We start from the raw sequence: 17,822 nt of genomic DNA, 5'->3' as shown, positions 1-17,822 counted from the left end.
AAGTTGTTGTGATTTGAATCAGGGGTGTACAAAAATATTGGATCTTAATTTGAGCCAGTTTGCAACAACAGGAAAATAATCCTGCAGCAACAGGAAATGTGAATTATTATGTGGATTATAATGGACCTTTTTGCAGGGGTTCATACATTTGTCAACCCTTAAAATCTGTAAATTTTAAATGTCCTGCATTGCAGGAAAGTTATTCTGCAACAGGGTGATCAAATGAAGATCCTACATCGGTAGTGCTAAGGCGAAACCAAAAATGTGAGCCCATTGGGTCCCCCCCCCCTCATTATGACAACCATGACACAGAAATAGGTTGATAATGCATGTGCTTGTAAGGAAGGCCAGCATTCGTAATTTAGCAATACCCTCTAATTGTTAAAGGTTTATCTTTCAGGGCAATTATAAACCACCCGGAAGCTTAATTTCAGCACCTAAGGCCGGTGACACGGTGACTTCCATTAGGTCTACTGCCATTGCCCGGCCTCAAATCCTTATCAAATATCAATATAAACATGATCAATTGCAACAACCAACTTTTATTTCTTACAAAAACATCAATTTATACATGAATCACTGGACATACTGTTAATATTTTCAATTCAAGCAAGATTTCTGAAAGCTATTCAAAATGAAACCATATCGTCATACTGTTTCAGAACCACGTTATCCTCGTCGTTGTAGAGCTTTAGAGCGTGCATGACGGACTGCACAGTCGCATGATTCGTGGCATGGAAACTCTTTCAGAGTGGGAACGGACAGGAGCCCTTGCAGTGGTAAGCATTGTAACCCCGTGGAGAAATGATCCAGCCAATCTCCTCGAAGTCCACAAAGAGGGGGATCAGCTGGCATGACATGGGGCGGCTGCGGGGATAACAAGGTGCTGAGCGTTTCCACCTGCTCCTGCTGTCTTGAGGCGATACCTTCGCAGGACTGTCAGGTGTTGTGGCGTGGCTGAAATGTCCTACAAAAATTTAAATGACAAATATATCAGTATTTTAATCATCTTTGACGGTTACAACAGCAAACCTCCACATTTCTCAGAATATAATTTGATAATTGACAGCCTAGCAATATGGTTGTAGAAATGTTTGGGCTAAACGTTCTATGATGAACGAAGTCCAATTCATAGCAAAGAATCAGAGAAACATTTATTTTGAAAATGTAATTATCCCTGTTTGTTTCATTCAGACCTGGAAATAGTCATAGGCACATTATTAAGTTTAAACATCCCGCACACCAGATTATAAAACATGTAATGAACGAAAATGAAAGACAGCAACAAAAGTTAACGTGGTCGAAAAGTCGTACTCAAAAAATATGAGGTCATTTGGCGTTCCATTACGGCGCAAATGACTCCAAAACCTATAAAAGCCCGACATCGCGGATTGTCTTCATAAATCCATCAGACAAGGACACCTACTGCATCAACTTGTTTAATTCGGTGCTGCAGAAGGCTGAAACGGCCATTGCTGAGAAGATGGCCTGGGCTGTCCCTGCTCAAACCCGAGAGAGCCCTACTGATAACATTGACAAAATGGTGTTCAGGGCAGTGGCGGTTCTAGACCATTTCAACTGGGGGGGCCAAGCTGGGGCCAGTTGTACTGTTAGAGGGGCCAGTTACATTAGAGGTTATTGTTGTCATATCGTTTTCTTCACTGCATTAGCAGGCAAAAGACCATGTTCATAATCATCATCATTGCCACTGTCTAATAACGGATATAAAAAAAGAACAATCGCAAAAATGAGTTATGTAAAAATGATTTCATACTCCACATTTAGGGTGGGCCACAAGGGGGTCCAAAATTGTTGTCACAGGGGCACTGCCCCCCCCCCCCCCCCCCAGAACCGCTAGTGGTTCAGGGTCGTGGGGACCGTCTTGGAGAAGACCACCAGACCTGAGGATTGGATCTTCGAGGTCACACTGCCACCTGCAGTGGACCCAGTGCATCTTCAGAGACCCTCGCAAAGGGCCTTACTAAAGAAATCCAGCAGACGATTAAGGAACTGCTGGACTCCGGCGTGGCCACTGGCAACTAGCGCAGCTCCCAATGTCCACGACATGAAGCTCACTCCAGAGATCCTGGTGGTGATTGAGACCCCTGGTGCACGTGGAACCGGCACCCCGCCCAAGAAGGTCCTGCCCAGCTGACCATTCTATGTATTGCTGCGGCTGCCCTGCTACTATGCGCAGACTCAGATGTACTACCAGACCTAGAGCTGGATGAGCTACACCGAGCAGGCTACGTCTAAGGACGAGGAGGGATGATAACTATTAATCGGAAGCTACTGAAACTATATTCATCAAGCCCGGTGTTTTAAATCCATTATTTAAAAAAAAAATCTATTGATGTGAGGTTGAAGGTCTGTAGGCCTTGCACATAGTGGGGTCCATAATGAAATAAATAAATAATACAAATACTGAGCTATATTGTATGCTAAAAAACATATTAAATAGTATTTTATGCTAATACAATTGCTCAGAGAAAGATATTTAAGACCTTAACAAATAATTTTAAAAATCGCAAAAAGACGGTGGTCAAAATTATTGACACTCCTATTTTCAATACTCTATAGCAACAAAAAATAGTTTTATTGTCACATAAACTAGATAGATGCAGTGAAATGTGTTGATTTCCAAGGTCAGCCACAGTAGTACGGTGACCCTGGAGCAAAGTATGGTTAAGTGCCTTGCTCAAGGGCACATCGACAGATTTTTCACCTTGTCGGCTCGGGTATTCAAACTAGCCACCATTCAGTTACTGACCCAACGCTTTAATGGCTAGGCTACCTGCCACCCACTCTTCACCAAGTACCAGGACATGTTATCCAAAAAACCTGGTTGCCTCTGCCAGGAGGCTGACACTTGGCCGCAAGTGGATCTTCCAGCAAGACAATAACCCCAAGCACTAATCAAATTACACAAATAAATGGTTAATTGACCACAAAATAAACATGTTGCAATGGCCATCTCAGTTTCCGGACTTTGAAAACCCCATTGAAAACCGGTGGTCTGAATTGAAAAGGGCAGTCCGACTAAGGATATCAAGGATCTGGAAATGATCTCTATGGGGGAATTTCCCTCCCAATGTGTTCTCCAATCTCATAAAACATTTTAGAAATAAGATCAGGGTTGTTATCCTCACAAAAGGAGGGTGCTTGAGTATTGAAAACAATTTCCCCCATTTTGGGGGGGGCATACAATATAGCTCAGTATTTGTATTATGTATTTTATACAGTACATTTTGCTCATCTTTATCAAGGGTGTCAATAATTATGTACCCCACAGTTATTCTGTGTCTGTATATATTTTAAAAAAAACTGAAATTCTGACCAGCTAGTTTACCTTGATTTAGTGATCGAGCATCTTCCATCGTTTGAGAATATAACTACTGTAGGTAGGCATTCTCCTCGGGTGATTCTCCCTGTCTCTCAGAAGACGGCAGGACTGACTCAATCCACTTACCCGATGGCAGCGTAATAACAACCCGAATACCATTATTCTCGTAGCTGTTGCGAATCCTGCAAATCCACTTGGACACCTGTCAATGGAAAAACATTTTTATGTGATTAAAATATTGAAAAAGTCAAGTTTAAATATGATTTGCTGAGATAAAACGTGACGAGATGTTCTTACTGTTTGTGTGACGTTGAAGACTTTTCATCCCTGAGTGTATAAAGGCAACAGTCTTGACGTGATTAGATTCCATCTCCAAGGTTTCACTCTGCTGTCCAACACCTCATAGAGGTCTACCTGTGCGCAAAACATGCATTAGGCTAAACAGTACAATAATGATACCGAGTTATTTCAACACGGTTAAAAGTCTATATTTCCAACTAACCTTGTAGAAATGGGGTCCATATGACTTCCCAAGGAAAAGTCGTTGTTTTTGCCTGAACCAGTGAAATTATACATAGATCATTCTCTAATCTCTGCCAAATGAGAATACATTAAAACAATTAAACCTTCCACCAACATGCCCTGCGTAAAAATATAATTAATTGTGTTAAAATAACAAGTCTGCAAGTTTTCCCCTTTAAGATAATTCAAGTTTTTTTTTCTTCATTATTTTCAAACATGCTTGGGCACAAAAGTAACATCAGCCGTGCGTAATTATGCGTTTGTTGATTACGCACGTCTGTCCTCGAAGCTCCGCACCGCATTGCCCTCTAGTTTTTCCTGGTTCCCGGGATTCCATTGGAGTCCACTGTTCCACTGCGTTGAACAAGTCCAGCATGATCTGGGGGTGCCTTTCTATGAGGCACTGTAGAACTCTGAGGCAAATCCTTCGGATTTAACAATTCGTCCATCTTCTTAGCCGACTTTATTATATACAAACGGTTGTCTTTCCCAACAGTTTCGCTGAATTCTTAGTCTAATGATATAATGAACATGGCCACGGTTCTAAGCTGTAATATGAGAACGAGACAGACGCATAAAGCTTGTAATATCATTCAAGCGATAGCCTACTGAGCCCGAATGGTTATGGGTCAGTGATTAAGCTATCACCGCTGTTGGTAGGCACTGTCCTGACTGTGATGGACGATTGGATCATTGGAGCTCTATGAATTCATGTGTAACGGATTTAAATACTGAAGCAGCACCCCCTCAAACAAACAATGAATCATTTGACCAACAAATTGCAGGTTGCCCCAAATAAGAGGGTAATTTGACATATTCGTCTGACCCAACCGCTTTCCCTTTTCACAAAAGACACATTATTAAAATGTTATGAAATCGAATGGAAATGGAAAACTAAACTTGATAGACACGACGTGATAAGTCAATTACTAGGCCTATTGATCTCTCAAATTATATCTTAATTTTAAGATATCCTATGGTTTAAAATATTTAGTTTAATGCACGTTAGGAGTAGCAAAAAGACCGATGAAGTCCTCGCATCATGAACTAGAAGACATCTTTTTTTTCTCAGCATGTCCTCGCTGATTTCTGTAGTGTGTTTTCAGTTATCTGTATGAGGCCAGTTGGCCCTCAAATTAACGAGAGTACACAAACCGATGACGCAAATGAAAACGAAGGTTTACTTGTTCTTACGCGGACTCTCCGTTGGGCATCGTTTGTTGATTGACTCACACGATGAAATACTAATGAATGGAGGTGTCACCAAATCCAATGATCTGTGCATTCGCATTTTAAATCATTCGTGGATTGTCTTCAATCAAGGGTGAGAAGAAAACAAATTCTTAAAATAATCTCACTGATCAATGGGGCTTCCACTTATAGTGTATTTAATCAATTCAAAATCATCTGCTACAAAAATGATGATCCCCTCATTTGGAGGCAATTATTATTAGTCACGGGCCTTGTTATTACGCACTTGGACCCGCACGAGGCCATCCATGGGCAGATGACGTCTATGCGAATTTATTGAATTGGATGTATCCCTCATTTCACCGTGTGCATATTTTCCATTATGCATATCGATCATAATACTGAAAAGCATATTTGCCACGGGCATAAAAACGTTTAAACAGCTGTGAAAGTGGACGGTTGCACATACAGGGGACCCTGCATGTGTCTCATCGACAGCGCATGGTAAATGGAACCCTCCTTTGTGGCCAATAAACTTGAGTTTGTGGGATCACCTCAAATGTTTTGATTGACCATGTGCCTATTACTGATAAACTTGAAGAGAAGCCATATGACGTGGATAGTATCTCATAGCACGTTATTTTGCATTGTATCGTATAATAGCGACCTTATCTCTGCCTTGTTTCTCGGTTGAATGCAGTAGTCTCATGTATGCAGTAGATGGCGCCATTGGCCAAAGCATAAATTGGTACTTGTTATCCACTTTGCATGAGCCTCTGACGTAATCATATTAGTGGATCCTTGTCACGGAGTGAGCAATAACTTTGTAAAAATATTGCACATTTCCCTCATTAACCATCTGTCAATTCATGATCATTCATGTTAATAACATAACTCTTTATTATTGGAAATTAGCATATTTTAGCACATTTGAATGGCCTGCTTGTAGGAGAGATGAGATTGAAAATGAACAACAGTTGCAGACCTGCCTATGGCAAGGTCCAAGGTGAGGGTGTGGGCCTGTAACAGTCAGGAGTCTCCCACAGGGCTGCAAGGTCTAACCCCCCAAAATAGGGGCACTGGGGCAGGGTGCTAGAGGCTACATCTAAGAGCACTACCCATGTGTTAATGACCTCCCCTGTCCCCTCTATGTTGAACACTTCTGTAGGCCAACCAAAAACACATGGAAATAATTGTAAAACTAATGTGAGCGCTGATGTTGTTCTATTAGATATGTGAGTAGAAAATACAATCGTTGCTAAAGTGGAAACATACCTTCATGGCACGGTGTTTTGTGTTCTTAGTGACTCCATTCTCTGTGACCTAAAAGTGAGTGCAGGACAGGGGTCTAGAGGTCAAATGTGGTTCAATGCGACGAGGGAAGCCCATTAGGTTACAGAAGCTACAGACCCTTTTCCTCATTGCTCTTTGTCACAGTTTTCCCCTTTTGTTTGTAATTTGAGCAACTTTCCTATGATTAGTCTCCCTCTTATCATATAAATGTGTTTATATGTTTATGAAGGTGTTTCCTATGAGTATAGACATACTGTGTTTGTGACTGTGTGAAAAGGGTAACGTAAACTAACTCGCTTTTGTACATTGTGCTGGTCCGTACAATTGACCTTATTTTAGCGCCCAAAAAACATAATACTTCCAGGTCAACTGTAATATGAATACCATTGTAAAGCACAATTTCTCCCCTTTCCAACAAAATCAGTAAGGAGACCTTCATGATGCCCATCTCTGCATGATTCAAGAAGGTAATGAGCTCCGTCGGGTCTTTTTTAAAAATGGCGGGTGGGGAAGCTAAACCTATTGCGTGATAGTGAGAAGGAGCGATGTCGTGTGGGGAAACGGCTTTTTTCACTCGATCTGTCCAACTTATCACCTTATTGCCTCTAAAATGTAAATAAAACACTATAAAGAGTTTATATAATGTGTCATTACATACCTATTTGAAGGTTTGTGTCGAATTTGAATTGTTTTTTTTTGGGTGGTGATCTTCAGAAGTAAACAGCGGCTTTTGAGAGTCATGATAGCTTGCAGTGATGATGCAAAGAATGACTAGGTATCCCCCACTTACCCGGTCTCTGTCCCTTTCTTGTTTTTAAACAGTGAGAGAAGTCTTCCCTGTGGCTCATTTGATAGAGCATGGTGTTTGCAATGCCAGCATGGTGTGTGCAATGCCAGGGTTGTGGGTTTGATTCCCACGGGGGGCCAGTACATGCGTGAAATGAAATGTATGCATTCACTGCTGTAAGTCACTCTGGATAAGAGTGTCTGCTAAATGACTAAAATGTAGAAGTGCTACACCTGGTGGAGAGAGGCTGTAAGACAGAATTAGTTTCTATGCGTGCTGTACGTTACGTCACGATGTAACGTACAGCGTTGGAGGGGTTCAACTTTTCTCCAATACTATAGAGCCATTACCATGTCAATCAACGCTTCAATAGAAACATAATTCACACCCCAGATTTGGATGTCTACACAGTCGCTACAGTCCCATTAGTTTTCTTTGCAGCCTTGTTTGAATGTTGCGCTTGCGCACATTTGTACGGAATGGGGTTAGCGTACGTTAACGTCTCTGGGCATGAAGCAGCGAAGTTATAGAATGCAAAATCAGGTGTAGGTTTATTAAATGAGGTGATACAAAATTACGCTTGGCAAAATTATTTTGGAAAATGTTCAAAACAACAGACAAAACAAACCTAAAATACACAAAAAAAAATTAATGGATTAAGCCTAAAATAGGCATTCCTGCCAATACATGTGGGGCCTACCAGGACCTGACCAGCTTCCCCATGGGGAACTTATATTTTACACTGGTAAAGGCCAGATAACAGCAAAACACAGGTATATATATTTGGACCCAGCCATTATACCAATGTGCCCACAATCTAATTACATATTTAAAAATATACAAACTAGCACAATCCCATAATACACAATTATCATAATAAGTTGTCTAGACCATACACTGGGTAAACACATTTTCATCATACATTTAGAGTACTCTTATCACACTAATTAGTTTCACATAGGCTTAATTTCAAACAAAACAGAGTGGGGCGCGCACCCGTTTTGGCCACAAATACTGGCACGCATCCGCGTGCGCTCCAGACACGGTGGAGTGGGCCTACAGGTCCGGCACGCCGGCAACAATCGACAATACAGTATATAAGGAGATGACATGAGATAAAGGAAACCTCTCCCTGGTAAGTGTTTGGGAATGTTATTGAGCCTTTAAACACCGCATCCACTCTGATAATCAAAAAGGCAGATTAAAATGGCATAGAATAGTGAAAGAAACAAACGTTTGCTCAACAAAATAAACTGGCAACGTTAGCGAGCTGAAAACATGTAACTTAAAATGAAACAGGGCTGTAAATAATGTCTGGCATTTGGGAAAACGACAATGATCAATGCATAACGTGCAGGGGGAAATGAATAGGCAACAGAAAGTGCATTAAACTATTTAGAGGGAGAAATACACACCAGGGGTAGAGTGGCTAGACCTCAACTTGCATTCTCACCTCCAATCGCCCAAATCAGTTCATTTGAATTTGAGAAAGTGGCCAAGCCCCAGGTTAACATCTCTATTGTCTATGATTTATGATTTATTTACATTCATTACTACACCACATCCCCACACCTCTGACTAAACAAAGTCAAGCACATGTAATTGCCTTGTTATGGTAACATGATAGGCTACTTGAGATGCCTCCAAAAACCCCTCTGCATTCCCCAAATATCAGCGCTAGCAGGGGTGCTGCTGTATTATGGGGGCTTTCTGGCATTAGGTAACCTAGTTTCACTAAGTGGGAAAGCATATCTCTGTGTATTACCCCGACGCTGCACCACATAAATGAAGAAGAGACATTGGATCCAGACATCATCCCTAATCCCAAAAATGTTCTAGTCCCCATTAATCTTGATTATACTGAAGAGGGAAAGGCAGGAACACGGTGTGTCTGAAAGCAGACAGAAGTGGAGAGGGGTTGTCGTTTTTTTACAGGGCTACCGAGACAGAGTTACTCTCTCCTGTCTGTCTTTAGCAGCAGACTCTGGGACAGCCATGGGGATCAGCCTTGCCACCTAATACGGCTATATTTAAGGCTGGGACCAGCCACTGACACTTTAATGAGATAGAGATTAGGAGTATTTATTATGTCTAAACAGCCTGGAAATGGAAAAGAGGGGAGACTGTGGAATGACCGTGGAATGATGGGTTAAGAGTGAGACAGTATGCACCTAGTATCTCCATTTCAGAAGAGCCCTGGAGTAACCCCTATAACCCTGTTAACCCTTGCCCACCTATACTAATCGAAGGGGACAAATGCGGACTGTCAGAGAGTCTTCTAAAAATGTTGAGGCTGTCTCGTCTCCACCTCCCTGCTTTGAATAGTTCCTCTGCTTTCGACAGACCATCTGCTCCAGTGGGTTAGAGTGGACCCACTGGTATCTCTGTATCTGACCCACCTTTCAACACCTCGTACCTGGCCAAAAAAAACCACACACACACACTTGCTGCTGACCACCCGGTCACCGATAGACACGACGGCATATGGTAAACAAACAACCCTGAGCGATGTTGACAGAGAAGTGCTGGGCCTCCGCCAGGCTGAGCGGGTGACAAGGTGTGTGTGAGGTGTGAGGGACACCGGTCCTGTGAGACCCTCCCTTACTTCTCTCTGAGGCCTATACTCACTGCTGCCACTGTGGAACACCGCTCATATCTCACCATTCACTAGAGCCAGCATTGCCATGACGTAGAGATACATGTTCTGTATTTATTGGCTGTTTGTTGGTGAATTCAGGAAGGAGGGAGATGGACTATTTTATCTGTATGCTGATTACTGTTTGTTGTTGTGGATGACACTTCTTCAGCTTCTACACTGTCCAGTGGACATTTTTGCATGTAAATGTTAGTGGGGCAAACTCCCCCCAATTGTTTTTTACATGCATGCCAGCAAAGCCAGTACACAGTACAACACAACACTAAACAATACATTAATTGCACTATAACGGTAACAAACAGTGCCCACAAACTATTAAGGCCTACAAAAAGCTCCCAACAGCAGAGCTTTCTTTTCAGTGAATCCTTACCACTGCTACACCTGGCTATCAGCGGAGCATTGTCTTGCAGCAAAACAGTTCATTCAGTCTCATTTACTGCCTTTTAAAAGACATAGCTGATATGGCTGACTTGCTTAAACACGTGGATTCTACTGACAATTGAGATGTACAAACTATGGCATAAGGGGACAATAAGTGTGTAAGAGGAAATCCGTAATTTTGATTAATTAATGAGCGAGCTAAGATGGATGTAGTCAATATAACTATTTGTTAAGCACTTTTGAAATGTACAGCAACAGAATTCAGAACATGGGCCGTTCTTACAGTGTTGTTCCTGTACACCAAGTCAGAACCATAGGATAAATAAAGGGGGCATGTAAGCAGGCAATGAAAGCTTTTACAATATTCAATGATTACATTTCTCTAAAACAGGCTATAGGCTACATGTGCACCACCAAGTCAGAACAGTAGGCTAAGTTATTAGAGGGAAAGGGACCAAATGATTAGGGTGAGGCACATGGGCTACTAACAGTTTAGTACACAACATACACTTAGTATTACTTTCTTAGCTATAGTATACATATCTCCCTGGCATGTTACATCATTTACAGTGGATTTGGAAAGTATTCAGAGCCCTTCACTTTTTCCACATTTTGTTACGTTACAGCCTTATTCTAAAATGGATTAAATAAAAAAATGTCCTCGTCAATCTACACAGGATACCCAATATGACAAAGTGAAAACAGGTTTTTAAACAGAAATACCTTATTTACATAAGTATTCAGACCCTTTGCCATGAGATTCGAAATGGAGTTCAGGTGCATCCTGTTTCCATTGATCATCCTTGAGATATTTCTCCAACTTGTTTGGAGTCCACCTGAGGTAAATTCAATTGATTGGACATGATTTGGAAAGGCACACACCTGTCTATATAAGGTCCCACAGTTGACAGTGCATGTCAGAGCAAAAACCAAGTCATGAAGTTGAAGGAATTGTCCGTAGAGCTCTGAGACAGGATTGTGTCGAGGCACAGATCTGGGAAAGGGTACCAAAACATTTCTGCAGCATTGAAGGTCCCCAAGGACACAGTGGCCTTCATCATTCTTAAACAGAATACGTTTTGGAACCACCAGGACTCTTCCTAGAGCTGGATGCCTAGCCAAACTGAGCACTCGGGGGAGAAGGGCATTGGTCAGGGAGGTGACCAAGAACCCGATGGTCACACTGACAGAGCTCTAGAGTTCCTCTGTGGAGATGGGAGAACCTTCCAGAAGGACAACCATCTCTGTAGAACTCCACCAATCAGGCCTTTATGGTAGAGTGGCCAGACGGAAGCCACTCAGTAAAAGTCACATGACAGCTTGCTTGGAGTTTGCCAAAAGGCACCTAAAGACTCAGACCATGAGAAACAAGATTCTCTGGTCTGATGAAACCAAGATTAAACTATTTGGCCTGAATGCCAAGCGTCACGTCTGAAAGTAACCTACAGTGAAGCATTGTGGTGGCAGCATCATGCTGTGGGTTGTTTTTGAGCGGCAGGGACTGGGAGACTAGTCAGGATCAAGGGAAAGATGAACGAAGCAAAGTACAGAGAGATTCTTGATGAAAACCTGCTCCAGAGCGCTCAGGACCTCAGACTGGGGCGATGGTTCACCTTCCAACAGGACAACGACTCTAAGCACACAGCCAATACAACGCAGGAGTGGCTTCGAGACAAGTCTCTGAATGTCCTTGAGTGGCCCAGCCAAAGCCCAGACTTGAAGCCGATCGAACATCTCTGGAGAGACCTGAAAATAGCTGTGCAGCAATGCTCCCCATCCAACCTGACAGAGTTTGAGAGGATCTGCAAAGAACCCAAGAAGACTCAAGGCTGTAATCGCTGCAAAAGGTGCTTCAACAAAGTACTGAGTAAAGGGTCTAAATACTCTGTTTATTTTATTTAATACATTTTCAAACATTAAAAAAAAACCTGTTTTTATGTGTTTAGATTGATGAGGGAAAAAAACGATTTAATAACTTTTTTAATAAGGCTGTAACCTAACAAAATGTTGACAAATTCAAGGGATCTGAATACTTTCCAAAGGTACTGTATGCAGCAGCATACAATATATTTTTGGACTCACCTTGTTGTGCAGGAACAGGAAGATGGTGCTGCGGTCCTTGTGTGCAAATTTTGTCATCAAACTTTGTCATCAGACTCTGTCATTCTCTGGATTTATATTGCTTTCTAGACAACTGGGAACTCGGAAAAAACAAGGCCGAATCATGATGTCAGTGATCTTCAGGTTGGAGCTCTAGAAAGAGGCCTGAGTTCCCGACTTGGAATTCCGAGTTGGATGATTGTTTAAAACGTATTTCCCCAGTCGGACCTCGTTTTTTTCAGAGTTCCCAGTTGTCTTGAATTCACTGAAGTCTGGGATTTCCCAGTTCCGAGTATCCAGTTGTTTTGAGCGCGGCAGAAGTCATGCTGGATTGACAGCATGGCCAATGTATTCAACCTTTTCTGGCCAATGGTGTTGAATGTTTATCCTTTTAAGCTTGGAAAAGAGACCAAACCTCTAAAGGATAGGTGGGTCTCCTGCGAGATGGTTGAGCTAACGTAGGCTAATGTGATTAGCATGAGGTTGTAAGTAACAAGAACATTTCCCTGGACATAGTTTTAAAGGGAGTTTGTGTATGTGTGAGAGAGACTGTTTTAAAGGGTGTGTGTATGCATGAGAGAGACTGTTTTAAAGGGATTGTGTGTATCTGTGAGAGAGACTGTTTTAACAGATCTGATATTGGCAGAAAGGTTAAATTCTTGTTAATCTAACTGCACTGTCCAATTTACAGTAGCTATTACAGTGAATAATACCATGCTATTGTTTGAGGAGAGTGCACTTGAACTTGAAAAGTTATTAATAAACCAATAAGGCACATTTGAGCAGTCTTGATGCAACATCTTGAACAGAAATGCAATGGTTCATTGGATCAGTCTAAACCTTTGCACTTACACTGCTGCCATCTAGTGGCCAAAATCTAAATTGTGCCTGGGCTGGAATAATACATTATGGCCTTTCTCTTGCATTTCAAAGATGATGGTACAAAAAAAAAATACAAAAAATGCATTGTTTTTTCTTTGTATTATCTTTTACCAGATCTTAGGTGTTATTCTTCTACATTCATTTCACATTTCCACACACTTCTAAGTGTTTGCTTTCAAATGGTATCAAGAATATGCATATTTATGCTTCAGGTCCTGAGTTACAGGAAGTTAGATTTGGGTATGTCATTTTTGGTGAAAAAAAAGGGGCAGATTCTTAAGAGGATTATTACAGTTTTTTCTGATTGTTTAGGCACTTGAAACTATAGGCTATGTTTTGCAAACCTCTACACACTAACCACAAAACCTTACACCAAACTAGCAAAACATTATACATCTCTTGCAAAAGCAAACAATTCTTGGAAAACTCTTCAAACTCTTTCAAAAAATTGTGTTTTTGCATCAATACAGTACACACAAACCATCATTTTAATAAGCACTCGAAGCACCAACTACGCACTGATAGTATAAATGAAAAACACTTGTGGCTTTTGCTTTTTCTGTGTGCAGGGCATAGCAGTTTGCAGTAAAGTGTTGTCATACACGTAGTAAACACACATACACACAGGTATCCAAATGTGTAAAGCATGGATGTGTATTCCCGAACGTAACACACTATCAATACAAATAAGAGGGAAAAGTATTTTTTTTTATCTCAAAATGTTCCAACACTTCAAACAACAAAAGCGCAGTAGAAGAAAACAAAAACATTTGTGCTAGAAAAAAAAGAACATAAAAAAATTAGGCTACATCGCGCCTTCTTTGTGGGTCTGGCCATAAGACTTCACCCACATCACATGCAATGTTTTCTTGAACTAGGCTGCGTGGAAAGTATCGCCTGGAGTGCCGTATCCAACCCTGGCATGACCCCTGATTGATGTCTCCACAAGCCTCCTCCATTGCCTGTAGAAGGGGTATGCGATGGTGGGGCTGGCGATCATACACCTTCCAACGCCATGCAGAGAATAATTATTCAATAGGATTCAAGAACGGAGAGTATGGGGGGAGAATGAGTGAGATTAAAGTGGGTGACCGGTGAACCAATTGCAGACCACAACAGCCGGTGGAAACTAACATTGTTCCAGATGATAACGTACCTGGGCTGCTCTGGCCCCTGGTCATCAGGGATTAGTCTGTTATGGAGGGTGTCCAGAAATGTGATAATGTGTGCAGTGTTGTATGGGGCTAGGATTGCATGATGGTGAAGGACGCCGTTTTGACTAATAGCCGCACACATTGTTATGTTGCCACCACGTTGCCCCGGGACGTTGATGATGGCACGGTGTCCGATGATATTTCTGCCACGGCCCCTTGTTTTTGCAAGGTTGAAACCTGCCTCGTCCACATATATTAGCTCATGATGCACTGCATCTGCTTCTAGCTCCATGACTCTCTGAAAGAGACAAGACAAAACAATGTTGCACAGTACGAAAAGACAGGGATCAGTCAATATGATGTAGCACCATATACTTCCAGATCCAGTATTCATATCTCAGTTGTTTTACACGGTCTGAGTTTCTTTCGAAAGGGACTCTGTACAGCTGCTTTTTCCTAATTCTATTGCGTTTCAGTCGACGAGACAGTGCAGAGACTCACTCTGTTGACGTTTTGGAATATGGTGTTATCTGCCATTATGTGGTCCTGCAGTTCTCTGAGTCTGATGCAGTTAATTGCAATTATCATATTTACAATGTGGGTCTCCTGCTCTGGGGTGAATAGTCAACCTCTTCCACCAGATACTGGTTTTCTTGAAGTTCTGTAAAAACATTTGAATGGTTTTAGTGATAGATCCTTCTCATTATGAAAGTACAGTACATATTACTGTACCAGTAAGACTACAGCACTTATAGTTACTTACCGGTTCTCATTTCGAAATATCCAGATGATACCTGCAACAGTATAGCGGCTCAGATTTGGTTGAACCCATTGCCCAGCCTTCCTCATGCTCATCCCATGGTTGACAACATGGTCAACCACAGTCACTCTGATTTCATCAGTTATTGTGTTCCTGACTCCCCTTCCTCTTCCTCATCCCCGTCCTCTCCTTCACCCCCGTCTTACTTCACCTCTTCCTTCTCCTCCTCCTGCTCCTCCTCTTACTTCTTCACCTCCTCATCCTTGTACTCCTCTTCCTCGTCCTCCTCTAATTCTCACCCCTCTTACTCTCTGTCCAATATTGGCCTTCATTGTTGTCAAAACCAAATGTTAACCTGTGGCCTATTTAGTGCTCAAGCTCTGATTTTGCAAAACTGTAAACACAACTCACTGCTTTACACTCAGTTTGCAATTTAATAACACACTTCTAGCAAACTGTAAACATTGGTCTCTACATTGCTACACAATTTCACCAATTGCCTTTCCACATTGACACATGTGAAAACACTTTTAGATAATGAGTTCACTTACAAAAAGTGTGTTATAAAATTACAAACTGAGTGTAAAGCAGAGAACGTGCATTCAGTTTGGCAGACTTGGTAAATGCGTTGGCTACAAGTGTTAATGGTTTCAGAGAAAGTGCTTCAAGAATCCCTGTTCGTGTTTAAGCATTCAGAAAAAACTGTAAAACCAGACTTGGACTACACAGCCCCTCCACTGAATAGCAGGTTACTGATCGCTTTGCAACACTTGCAGTTAGCCAATGATTCCTTCCAAACCACTCATTGTTGAATTTGCGATTTTCATCTTGTTGTGTAATGTTTATGTCCAATGGCCGATCAGCACCGATACGTTTTATCTATCATTTCTCTTCATATGACAAGGATTGAAATAGATTTGCTAGTAGATTGTCGACATGATTCATGATAATGAATGCTTGTCTAGCTTGCAAGCTAAGATTTTAAAAGTATGATGTTGACATGATCAGTCCAATCAAAGCTATGGTAGATATAACTTGATTTGATGTCATTTTATCTGTGGCCAATGACTTTGAGCCTTCTTGGATGGGCACTTCTAAAGCACCCAAGGGGCTTGAATTTTCGAATTCTCCCCATAGAGTTTGCGGTGACTAAGTGTCCCCATGATTGACAGAACACTGAGCCAGTCACGGCACAACTAGAGAACATTTCCAACCCCTACGCTCTGTATTTTCCGCTGGCTGCCCCACTACCACAGAAAGCACTGAGCTAGACTGAAACACCTGCATCTTGGAGCTGCCTTACTCAAGAAGGCAAATGTCACGTTCTGACCAGTAAAGGGGTCATTTGTTATTGTAGTTTGGTCAGGACGTGGCAGGGGGATATTTGTATTATGTGGTTCGGGGTGTGTGTTTATGTAGAGGGGTGTTTGGTTTGAGTATTCCGGGGTTTTTGGGTTATGTTCTATGTGTCGTATTCTAGGTTCTATCTATGTTGTGTATTTCTGTGTTGGCCTGGTATGGCTCTCAATCAGGAACAGCTGTACATTGTTGTTGATGATTGAGAGTCATACTTAGGTAGCCTGTTTTCACCTGTCCCTTTGTGGGAAGTTGTATTCGTGCACTGCTATGTTTAGCCTGCAGAACTGTTAGCTGCCTTTCGTGTTTTCGTTTTGTTGTTTTTGTGTGGAGTTTGTAATAAAATAAATATGAGCATTCACGTACCCGCTGCATTTTGGTCCACTTCCAACGACGGCCGTTACAGCAAAAAAGAGACAATGATTTTTTTTTTACATTGTTATTTTTCAATAAACTGATATGTGACATGTATTAATGCCAAAATAACATGCAAAACAGGTGGGGATCTGCCCCACCTGCCTTTATTGGTGGGTCGCCACTGACACTGTCCCGTGCTGGGTGGTTAGGAGGATTCTTGTTAGTCATAACACGTGTCTGGCTGTGTAGCCTATTCTGCCACACTACCTCATTCAGTATTAAGCTTGGTTCTGTTACAGGTGGATAGATACTAATCTAATGCCTAGACAGAGACAGCCATCCCAGACAAAGGAGAGATGTAAGCCCCAGTGCCTTATCCTCCATGGACAGACTTCCAACAGGAGCATTAGTGTAATACTCACTGCAGCCTTAGCATGAATATCACAGGAAATCCTAATCAGCTTCAATAGATATGATGAGTTATATTCTTGGGAGAAAAGAAAGAAAGCCAGTCTGGACATATGTTACTTTTGACCTTGGCATGACTGAAATAAATACAGAATTAGGCATTTTAGAACAAGGAAGCTAGCCAGTAAGAGAGGGGATACGAGTGAGAGAGAAATACTAAAGAGTTTGTAAGAGAGAGAGAAAATAGAGAACATTTGTAATTGTGTGTTTTATTTTGTCCTGGAAGTTCCTCATTAACTTACATCCTCTACCTCACCAAAATATTATTACTCGTTTGTGCTTATTGGACAAAGAAGCTAGTGAGAGGTCACTGACTAGTGAGCACACTCCCTTGGACCGTCACAGGCATTTTAAACCTGGGGCGAGAAGGAGAGAGGGAAGTTGAAGGGGCATGAGTGTGTGCACGTGTGTGTGCATGTGATTGGTCCCCCTTACAGCTTTCAGACCCACGTCTATCCCAGCTCCTGCACAAACACAGAAACGTCATATCAGATATAATCTGATATAATCTCAGTATGGATCCTCCTCTGGGTCTGGATCCAGGCCTTTGCATGTCAGGGAAGGTTCATGTG

The 17,822-nt window shown here is 41.8% G+C and overlaps 1 long non-coding RNA gene across 1 annotated transcript; it reads right to left on the bottom strand.

Moving 5' to 3' along the window:
• Positions 1-522: 522 nt before the first annotated feature.
• Positions 523-1,554, bottom strand: LOC123731470 (uncharacterized). The gene is made up of 2 exons (XR_006762613.2): positions 1,427-1,554; positions 523-967 (listed from the first exon to the last, which is right to left on the bottom strand). It is a non-coding gene; the product is annotated as an uncharacterized LOC123731470 (long non-coding RNA).
• Between the last annotated feature and the right edge of the window lie 16,268 nt (positions 1,555-17,822).

This window comes from Salmo salar, chromosome 28 (assembly GCF_965601325.2).
Source record: "Salmo salar chromosome 28, fSalSal1, whole genome shotgun sequence".
NCBI classification, from domain to species: Eukaryota; Metazoa; Chordata; class Actinopteri; order Salmoniformes; family Salmonidae; genus Salmo; species Salmo salar.
The sequence above is the reverse complement of the archived record's forward strand: the minus strand, read 5'-3'. Positions and strand labels throughout refer to the sequence as shown.